This window comes from Protopterus annectens, chromosome 1.part0, assembly GCF_019279795.1.
Source record: "Protopterus annectens isolate FY-2018-M chromosome 1.part0, PAN1.0, whole genome shotgun sequence".
Lineage (NCBI taxonomy): Eukaryota > Metazoa > Chordata > Ceratodontiformes > Protopteridae > Protopterus > Protopterus annectens.
In genome coordinates this window covers 1,966,018,186-1,966,030,310 of record NC_056725.1, presented here as the reverse complement: position 1 = coordinate 1,966,030,310, position 12,125 = coordinate 1,966,018,186, and positions in this window count along the sequence as shown.

The following is a 12,125-nucleotide window of genomic DNA, read 5'->3' as shown; positions in this document are numbered from 1 at the left end:
ATATATTAATATATATATATATGTACACACACACACACACACACACACACACACACACACACACACACAGACACATAGACATACATATAACATGTATTTGTTAACTGTTACACCATTAAAATGATGTGTTGCAGATCTTTTACTCAGCTCTTGAGAAATGTACAGTTTTAAAATTGGCAGACATTAATTCATTTTGAACAACGTATAGTCAATTAAATATTCTGATACCAGCAGCTGCAGCAGCACCTCATTAATTGCTAGTCACTAATTTTTGTAGGTTTCTGCCAGCTTAATACCAACTCTTACATTGTCAGCAATGAACCTTTACAGAAGAAGGAAGGCTCTAACCATGAAAAGTGTAACAAAAGGAAATTGCCTTTGAAATCCAAGTTGAAATAGTTTGCTTGAAATAACCAGTCAGATTTTCTGATAGCTTTAGTTTTATCCAATTAAAATCTGAACTGTCTATGTTCATCCAAGGTATGCAGCAACCTCTCACTGTCAGATTGCAGAGAAGGGAAAAAGAAAGCAAATTAACAGACTGATTATGTGAAAACAACCTCCTTGGGCATGAAACAAGGATTAGTATACAAGAACACCTTGTCCTCATGAAATATCAAAATAGGTGGACAAGCCATAAGGACTTGTAACTCAGGCACCCATCTTGCAGAAGTAAGAGCTAACAAAAGGACTGTCTTCCAAAAACAATATAGCAAGGAAGCTGAAACAGCAGGCATAAAAGGAGCCTGAGTTAATTTTTCCAGAATGAAATTATGATCCCAGGGAGGAGGAACAAGCACTTTTTCTGTGACAAGGATGAAAAACACCTATGTGGAAGAATATGGTTTGTCTACTGCAAATAGGTTTGAATCCCACATTGTTCCAATTACTTTTATCAGTGTGTAAAGTTATACAAAAATGTGTAGTTCATAAAATTTATACCCCAAATACATCTGCAAAGTTAAATCAACTAACAGGTACAGCAGCATCCAAACCAAAACCTAATGCCAATTGTCACATTACCCTTCCTAGTTCATAAACTGTCTTCCTCTGTGTTTCCTCTGTGTTTCTCACTGTTGCTCTTCCCTTAATATCAGGCAAATGCAGTGTTGGCATGGTTGTTTGGGTTTCTGCACTAGCCATAAACGTGATAACACAAATTGGTGGGATAACATTCTATCTGTTGCTGTTTGACCTGCATGGACATGGCAGGAGCTAGAAGGGAAAGTGCACAATTTAGGGCTCAAAAATGGGAAATAGAGGAGTCCAGAATATTCACTGGACTCCTTGTAAAGCACCACCACTATAGGCTATTGCAGGGGGACTATACTGGGTCTCAGTGCAAATCAGAAGCTTGGAATGGTATGTCTGCAGTGAGACTGGCATTTCACAAACTAGAGAGCAATGCAGGGATGACTGCAATGACCTGAAAAGGTGCAAGCAGGCACAACTCAATCAGTGACTGGATGAGTTTAGGACTACTGACATCCCACATTTGAGTAAGTATATAGATAAATATACTTTAAATTATATAGCAAGCTGGATATAGCCAGGACTGGTATGCATAACAATTTTCTCTTTTTCTCCCCTTTGTCTTTTACAACCACCCATGGGACCATAATGAACAGGGGTGCCCATGTTGAGCATTTAGAAAGATGTAGAGAAACACAAAATAATATTATTTTATCAAAAGTATTGCTCTTTTGTGCATTAGTAGCAAATTAGGCATGCATGTCTTAACTATAAAATAATGCATCCATGTTTCAGTCTTAGCTCAAGCTAACTGCAGGAGTCAGTTGTAATAGTGTATTCAGATATTGTGGGTTCAAATCCCACAGGTAACAAATATATTGTAAAATAATTAAATAATACATAATAATTTCGCCAAAATTGGCATGAATGTTAGGCTGTCTTAATCTGTATTTTTTGATAAAGCATGTGTCCAATATATGCATATTGGAACAATTATTAGTTATAGTTTGTAGTTGTTAAATGGTATAGTTAATGTAAAAGTTAATTTATTATTTATATTGTACTAATTTATTGTATGTAACATATGATGAGTCTAATTATCTTTTTTTCTTTTTTTTTTCTGACTTACCCCACCCCTTATCTCTCTTTCTTATTTTTATATGTGTGGTCACAACATTCTGATGTCATTAGTTTCTGAGGGTGGTAGACCAACCAGTGCAGTTAAACTCCCACTCATCCAGTGGCTGCTGCACTAACACCCAGCACATCTGGGATCCAACCTGGCAGTACTGCCTCTACAGCCTCTGCACTACCTGAGCCATCCATATCAGGTAGCATTACCCTGGCAGCTGGTGCAGTGGCAACCTCCAGGACTATTGCTGGAGGTGGTAATTTTGTCATCTGCTGGAAAATGCCAGGCATTGTTCATGAAGTCGTGGACAGTACCATCGGTGCACACCTCAGCTGGATGGAGAAGATGCTCACCAGAATGCTGGGCAAAAGAAAATGTTAAGTACTACAACAGCAAACCCAGGAAAGGGATGGTGATGACACATCTAAGGGTGATGACTAGATTCTCACTGTCCTTATGTTTGATGGTATCTAATGTCTCCTCTCTATCCCCAGTCATGGTATCTCCAACCTGTTGTGTCCCTCACCATCCTTGTCTCTTGTCTTGTTTGCCCTGTTTCTCTGAAGCCACTTACTCACCAATCCTACTTACCTGACCCTGACATACCCATGTCCCTTACCCAACATTCCTTTGTTACTGAAATAAAAACACAAAAATGGGCACCTGCCCCCCCCCAAAAAAAAATAATCGTCTCATACATAGCTCTCCACTTTACACATGTGTCTTCTTGACACACTTTATTCGGTCTGAATCGTTCCATCTGGGTTGTTTCTATGGAACACTACTGCATTGTTGTCACCCATTTCTGCTGAAGTGACAGTCTAAATTCATCCAGTATTCTATCCACGTTTATTTTACACTGCTGAAGAAGTGGGAAGCTATTGTTCTTTCCTAATTCCCTCCTGCACATTCCTATATTGCTTTCCCTTTGTTCTTTCCCCTGCTTGCCCACCATTTCACCACTTGCCTATCTATCCTATTTTCACATCTTTAATTTGGTCCAAAAATAGAATCACATATCACACACATAAATAATAAATATCCAAATGAATGACACAAGTCATGTTGAAACACAATAGCCAAAGACACAGAGCATACGTCTGCACTCCTGAAGCATACTGCAGTGGGATGCTAACTTCAATACACAAACCAACTAACTTTTAAATTCACTTAAAGTATAATAAAAACAAATTAATTAAATATATAAAATAATATGAATCAATTTTATTAACAAACTTAGCACTTTCGTCCTTAAGATAATATGGACTTCATTAGAGTCAAGTAACTCACCGATTCATTCATTTAAATACTTAACTCATGCCAAAAGATATACAATCAGTAATTCCCATCAATTAAGATACTATCTAAGCTACATCCCTTTAAAAATAACTACTATACTTAAAATCCAAAATAACTATTGTTATAAAACCTTTAATAAATATACATATTTCATATAATGAATATAATACTGAAATAAAGTATAAATATATAAAATATAAAAATGAATACTGTAAATTAATTAAACTTATCTGCCCTAAGTTTCCACACACTATGCAATGATACAGAATCATTTAATCCTGCCTTTTTGTAGCACTCAGTTGTAACTGCTAAATGAATTCTTTTTGTTCCAGAATTGTTTCAGAATCCCCAACCTCTATCTGAAATATTCATCCCATCAATCACAAAAAATATATATATTTTTAAATATGAACAATAACATGAATGTTTATAGAAAGCATTACTCTGTTTGCATTTTTTAATATCATAAAGATGCTCAGAGATTCTTTCTTTCAAAGTTAGAATTGCCTTAACTATATAGAAGGCAGGACAAGAAATACAGTTGGCAAGGTAAACTACCATTTTAGAATTAAAGCTGCATCTACCTGGACAAGTTAACGTTTTTACAAATCTTTTGTTACATATGGTCCATTGTTAATATATCTACAATATTTACAGCAGTTGCATTTTGTCATTTTTGAATAAATACCTTTACCTAGCCCCTGTAATTATATTCCAATACATTCTTGATGTTTTTTTTTCCTTTTTGCATATATTTTTAGGATACATTCCTAGCTTTTCCTTATAATCTAAAGGGAATATAACTTCATATGTATTCTTTAAAAAAGCCATCACTTTAAATATTTTCTTATTGTAGTCCACAATCATCATCCCCATTTTTCATTTGCAATGTCTATTTTATCCCTAGTTATTCCTACTTGCAATTTAGCATTGTTGTTAATGTATTTACTAAGGATAAGTATGAATTTTCAGCCCTTCCTCTTATGATTTCATCCTTACATTTTAGTTATAAGGATGTTGGATAGTCCCAGTCTTGAAACATCTGCTCTAATTTATCCAATTCTACAAGAAAGGGTTTGTCCTCAGAAACTAGTCTTGAAAGCCAGACCATCTTGCCTTTTTATTATATTTTTCTTTTGATATTCACTTTTTGACCTCTACGTTTGCTTGGAGTTTGGCATTACACACTACTGTTGAGCGATAGTGAAGAAGTGTACATCCTATGGCATGGTGCAGTTACCTCTGCTCAATGCTGCCTAAACCTGCTGCGCTAAGGAAATACACAGTTAAAGCAGAATAAAGGCACTCCTTTTAAATATTTCCTATAATATTTATTTAGAATGATGAATTTATCAGTATGCAAATTCATATATGTACTGTCGAGATAAATCGATACTGTTCCTTTTTATATGGTAACTCAATGTAGAATTTCCCTATCACATTAGCAAAAATTACTACATGTAATAATTTAATTACACCATGGATACTGTGATGATGTGAGGTAGTGCCAACTGTGCCAGAGACAGTAAGACAGTGCATGGGTAACATATGTCAGCATAGCAAGCTGGAGTTTTGTAAAGAATTATATGTCATTTGAATGTCAAACTGATTTGTACAGATGCTTGTGTTAAAAATGTAATTGTATAAAGCTGGTTATGTTAAAAATGTATCAACAGTAGGTTCTGATGGACAGAAAAGAAGTATACAGGCTCATGCTTATACTTATTAAGGGTATCAGAACTTGTCAGAGATTTGGGATGCATGGCTAGGCTTAAAAAGGCCCTTGTAGTCATTACTCTAGTAAACACCTATGAACCTGTTGTTGTAACTGGTGAATTGTATATATTTTAACAGATGATACTGGAAAGGAAGGGGCTAACTAATCTTGAGAAAAATAATCTGAAATTAAATGACTTGGTTTAGGCCATAAAGATTCTTTCTCACAGGTCTGAATGCAGCCAGAGACACAATGTCTATGAAAAGCCTTTCTGCAGGAAGGGTAGAAGTGTTGGAATTGCTTTATAGCTTACAGATGCTGTATTAAGCTTTAACAAAGTTCTATGTGTGTATTGTGACACACTGTTCCAAAAACTGGCTCAGCTGCTAGCGAGGGGGCAATGTAGGAACCACAGAGTCAGGTGACCAAATGTAATGTCATTTTGTAGCTAGCACTGAAATTGTATTTAGATACTAATGAGAGATGTGATAGAAGCACTCAGCACTTTATTAGACCTGACAAGAGACGCTCATCTACCTTAAACTTGCATTGCTCCAGCTAGTAAGAAGGGAACAGTAATTCTTTGGTCAGGAAAATATAGTGAGATTAGTTAAATATTGTTTTTCTGTATCTGTATGAATCTTTCCATCTGTTTTGTTTTTATATTTCCTAGTAATTGAAACTCTGGTGTTTATTGTAAATAAATATTCAGTATTGTCATATTATTTTTTAATAAATATATCTAAACCTTTCATTGTGGCTGTCTTTTTAGAAAACATTCTAACCTTTGAGAGTACGTGGATTTATTTAGTGGCACTGTGGCTTCATGTTCCGGAAAGTCTTGCTGCTTGGAAACACTACCATTTGTATAAATATTAATTTTACTAATATACTTGCGTACCTTGCTTACATCCTCAGAGTAGCTGGTTCTGGGGTGTTCTTATGGTAGTATTTACATTATAGTCTGGATGGAGGTAGCATAGTGAGTAAATCTGTGCCAGCCTTTCTCAGGTGTTAGTGTGTAAAAATCAATTCTAAAAGAGTGTTTGTGTGTCAGCTACTTGGAACAGAGAAACAGAACACTGATTTCACACAGAGGGTGGTGGAGGACTTGGCTTGAACACACAGCTGAGGACTGAACTCTGATGTGGTCAGTGTAAAGTCTTATTTGGGGCCTGGAGAGGAAGTCCAGCCCCAGGACTGGAGTGTGCATTCCCTGTGTGATCTTAAGAGAAATTGTGCTTCAAGCAGAGAGCTGCATCTGAAAATACTGTATGTGTCTATTTTTCTCTCAAAGTGAATGCTCCCCACCAGTGTCAGTGGTGAGGATTGAGGATCCTTGATCACTGGCCCAGAGGAGGGACATCGCATAACACATATGTTAAAAAAATTATAATTAAGATGTATTTGAACCCTGTATAATTTGTGCTCAAGATAAGAACTCACTGCTGTTATGCCTGCTGCCAAAGAGACAGCAAGGCAGCAGGTGTTTTTGCTACATCCAGTACTGTCCAAAGTGTTGACTGCCACACCTCTCCACAAAGTTTGTTTGTGCAGCGGAAAACAATGCAATAGATGTAATAGCAGTTACTCAACATAGTCGCGAACAGTGTTTGCTGATCTCTTAACTCCATGCAAATGGTGAAAGCTGTACAAATAGTTTTTTATTTTGTAAAATATATGACACAACATTTGCAATATAACTTCATTATGACCACCATAGTATCTGTTAGCTATTTCTACCATAGCCGATATGGATAAGTACTTCTCAAGTTCAATTATTAGTCACTAAATGTGTATCTTGCAAACACAAGCACTTTGCCATCGATCATGCAAACCACAAATCAGCTTCTCAGTAGTGTGCTATTGGAAAGAGCTGATTAGCATGTATTATACATGTTTATTGCTCAGTTAGTCTTCATCCCATTAAAATCCATGTAAAAACATATTTTACGACTGAACACATATTTACACTGAGTCATGTTTGCCCTGCACCCATGCACTTCAAAACTGGTATGTCAGTATTAATTCCCAAATGTTAACTACACTACCAGAATAAGTAGCACAACCCCATTCTTACATCATCTAAACCTTTATATTGACAATAGACATTTAGATTGTCTTATACATATATTAATGTGGACAGCAATTATTTACAGATATGAGCACTGCACATACACAGTTGTATCCATGCTGATCAGAAAAAATGTGTGTGTCTATAGGTTCATAGGTTCATAGATTAGTACTAAGCTAGCTGCCCTTGTGAGCCATTTTAAGCTTAGTCAATTATCCCTTGTGAGACTCAAACCCTGCACCTTGTGTTTGTAAGGCAAACACCTTAACCATTACGCCACCCTCCCTATATGTGACAATAAGTGTGTAATGTACACAACCATACTGAGAAACTGCTGCATTTACCTCAGTTCTGCTGCATACATTGCTGACAGATTTTTGCATCTAGTTTGAGTAGCTATATGTTAAAGTGTACCTGCACATTGATAACACAATAGGAAATGTAAACTCCACACCTTGCACACCACCATCATAGCAGGATATGTTACCCCCATCATATAATGATGATGGCATGATATATAAACACCACTATGACAAGGTAAGAACATACTTCAGGGGTGTTGCAATGATTAACTACTGTATTTTGAAGATGGGAGCAACATACTTACACGTGTGTTAAATTACCACAGCAGCCACATTATGTGTGTGTCTCTATGTATGTGTAAGTGCGTGTGCATAGTCAAAGGGACATTAGTCTGTATCCTATCATCAATCCAGTCACATGCATAACTAATATTTTGACAGTTGTACATACCTACCTAGCCATTTCATACAGTCCTACCATCATCTTCTTGCAAATATCCAATGAGGATGTCATCCACTATAAATTTACTGCAGCAGTGTAAAAGTCAGACTTGTGTCATGCCACTTGCATTAACTACTAAGTTCTATAGCTGGTCTATCAAGTTAGGTAAGGGTTTTAATCCCACTCTAGTTATCTGGTGTGCACGTGTGTGTGTGTGTGTGTGTGTGTGTGTGTGTGTGTGTGTGTGTGTGTGTGTGTGTGTGTGTGTGCGTGTGTGTGAGTGTGTGCGTGTGTGCTTTGTTCGACATTACAGACAGCCTTTTACACCAGGATGTGGGACACTGTTATTGCCATATTCTCCTCAACAGACACTGTTATATCACCAGCTATAAAGTGTTGTCTGAGACACTCCAAATTAGACTTGAGCTGTAGCACCTGCTTTAAATACAGAAGTCTGTAGTCCATGTACCTAGAGAGGTAGGGATTCTATTCTCACTGCAATATTCTCCTCAACAGACACTGCTGATATCATCAGCTATAAAGCACTGAACTTAAATACAGAAGTCTGCAGCCTGTGTATCTAGAGAGGTAGGGCACCTGTGTGGGCATGTGTGTGTGTGTGTGTGTGTGTGTGTGTGTGTGTGTGTGTGTGTGTGTGTGTGTGTGTGTGTGTGTGTGTGTGTGTGTGCTCTTACTTGACATTACAGAGAGCCTTTCACACCAGCATGTATGACACTGTTTCTAACCATATTCTTCTCAACAGACACTGCTGCTGTTATCAGCTTTATCTGATTTGTGGAGATGCACTATTCCCACCAGGGCAGGATCAAAGACTAGTCTGGATGCCCAGCAGAAGTCACCTCATCCGATACGATACACAGTACATTGATGTGGCTTTCAGTCTATCCACATATATCATGGCATGATTTTTAGGCCCTGTGTAATCTTGATGGAAAACCCCTGTGGTCTCTCCAGCTGCTGCATGTGTCTGGTAAGGTACATGCTAAACAGAGGATTATACTATTAGTGTTCTGATGAGGTTTGAACTTAGTGGCGGCATACAATCTTAACATCCGAATATGATGTCATAACTTTTGATGTGCACAACACAGGCTTTCAATACCAGTATGGACACTTGGTGGTCAAAGTTCAGCTTGTTATCTACATGTGTTCCCAGTGCTTGTATCACTGGATTTCAGCATAGCAGGACTGTTGTAAATGCTGTAATTAGCATGGAATTCCACTTTTCAGAAGAGCAAAATAAAGACACATTTCTGCATTCATTTATAGATTGCGTGGATCTGTCACCATTCATTTGTCATGTTAGCTCCTGTTAAAGTATGTTACCAAAGGCTGTATACTTTAGCCTGAACTGTTGAGAAATATATTCTAAACAGTATAGGGCCAAGCACAGATCCCTGGGGTACATCAATGGTGACAGCCCTACTGGTACAGGTTGATTCACCAAATTTCACAGTATATGTTCTGTCAGTAAGCCAATTGGTTACCCATATAGTGACAGAAGGCTTAAGCCCCAGTTGGGAGAGTTTTTCATTGATGCCAATGTGGTTGGGTTGTGTCAAAACCTTAGGAAAGATCATGATGAACAGTATGCAATGTCTTACCTTCATTCAGGCTTATCAAACAGATTCAATGGGCCATAACAACATCATAGATCACCTATGGCATGACTCAGCGCATCCACCTTCCTGATATGGGCTATTTTCCCATAAAAGGGTGTACATCAACATGCATCCATCTAAAGAGGGTGAACACCACCTGATGCATGCATGTATAGACACATCCTGACTCTCCTCAACTGTGAAGTAGACCAACCTGTCATCATGGACCTTTTCTAAATGAACACTAGTAATATCCTGACTATGTGCAACAGACCTGAGTGAGTTGCTAATGCTACATCATGTCTGTTACATCTGATTGATGTCCTCAAAGTGGTCATTGAAGCCATACATGATGATAACACTATCATCCTGCAGAACTTGACTAGACCAATTCATTTGACACAAATCCACACTGAGGTATTCAATCAACACTGTCAGCTATAGTCAACTATATCACCAAGTACGTGGAACAGTGTATGATATCTGTGGCATCTCATTATGTTGAAATGTGTGAATTGACATATATTTCAGGCCCATTGACCAGGTCCATACATCAGGGCTATCTGCAAGGCCCTTTCCTGTCCATTATTTAAGTGATGGACATCATAAATGGCATACACATGGTGTGTTCAAACAGCTGCCTGAAAGACAACAGATCATGGGCAATCATTGACTCCAACTGTGATATTAGTATAATACAGACAGTATCAACACATACCAAAGAGTGCTGCCGCAGCCATGACATCACCTGCAATGACAAGAAGGCATGGTGGGATTTCTTACATCTGGAAAACAACCACACAACCCAAGTATAATGTGGACATCACATGCTATATTCAGACCAATACATATGTGACCTGTGTCCTGGGGTAGATGGCAAGTGGAACATCTGCCAGCATGTGGTCACCATGCTGACTATTCCATTGTATGTAACACAAGTACTGAGTATGTGAAGGACAGGACATCCACATCAGAGGCCATATAGTTGCCAGCCATCATCACATCAATAACTGAATGCAATGCACCCTTCTTCATGTACCTCCCTACACATTTCCACTGATGTGTAACTGAAGTGTACCACCTTTGTCACAGTGAGCTGTCACACAGCTTATTGGTCATATCTAGGTATTCTTTTTGTTACATAAACATTACTGTCTGATTGTGTGGAAACCCCATCAAGGTGTTATACCAGATGCATGTATGCTACCTGTTCTGGTGATACACACAGTACATACATAGGTGTTTGACAACATTAATGGCATGGATAACTTTTATGACACTATGGATTGTGACATATATGTATGCCATGCACAGCAGTCAACTAGCTTGTATTGATCATAATGTCACATACAGGTATAGAAGTGTCCCTCCTAACATCTCCTGCAGATGTTACAGTGCAAGTACAGTGCGTGATTACCCTCATAGTAGCTGTACTAGTGTTTTTGAGCAGAATCCTCTATGATCACTCTAAATAACATATGCAATGTTAGAGGCATGGGATTATTGGTTGTATTATTCTGATATTGTCCATGATTGTGGTTGGTTCTTTTAATGTTAATGTCCATGAGTCTTTACCTGTGTTGCACTTGCTGGAGACCTCTACTGAGGTTGCACTCATATTCAGGCAAATCAGTCTGCATAGCTTCACAATATGCACCTTTCCCCAACTGTATGTCCGATCTCTGATATATTCCCTCTGCATTATTCATGTAAGAATGCTTATCTCATACAGACATCCTCCCCATTGTTATGCCTCCTTGCATGACAGAAACACAATGCACATTTTCACTGTGCAGTCCCTACTGTACCATATTCATATGTGATTGGTGTTGCTGCTACAATCATCTTCCATTCACATGCCCCCCACCTGCTGTATATTAGGTTGTCTCACCTTTCCTCTTTTCCTGTGTTCATTTCTGTAATTCATCTGTGTAACCTTGTTCAATACACACACTTCTCCTGAGTGTTTATTTTACATTGCAGTCCATGTACTCTTACAGATCATTTACACAACTGCTGTACAGAATGCCAGGAATGGGATATCAGAAAACTCTGCACTGAAGATACACTGCCCTGTACTATGCTCGGACCATATACATAACATAATCATACCTCTCAACTGTCCAGATGTTCATAGAATGTCTAGGTGTGTTCCTTATCATATTGTGGCTTTCCCCCATATTACTGGGATGATATCAGGACTGACTTTAGTTATTTATGTTATTTTGTTTTATTTAACATGTGTTAACTGGGAAAGTCCGACTTGGAACAAAGCCAATTTTCAGAGGAGAACCGGGGAGAAAGGCTCCAGACACATGTCTTTCTAATGTGGGAGGATACCAGAGTATCCGGAGGAAACCCACATGAATGCAGGGAGGACATGCAGACTTCACACAGAAGGCACTCCAGCCGAGAATCAAACCAGAGAACTTATTGCTGTGAGGTAATACCTTACTGCTGCATTACTGCGCCATCCAATCAATACATACATTTGAGTTTCATACTTCAAATCCTTCAGAACATGTATCTTAACACAAAACCCTGGTTATTCTAGTACATTTGTAT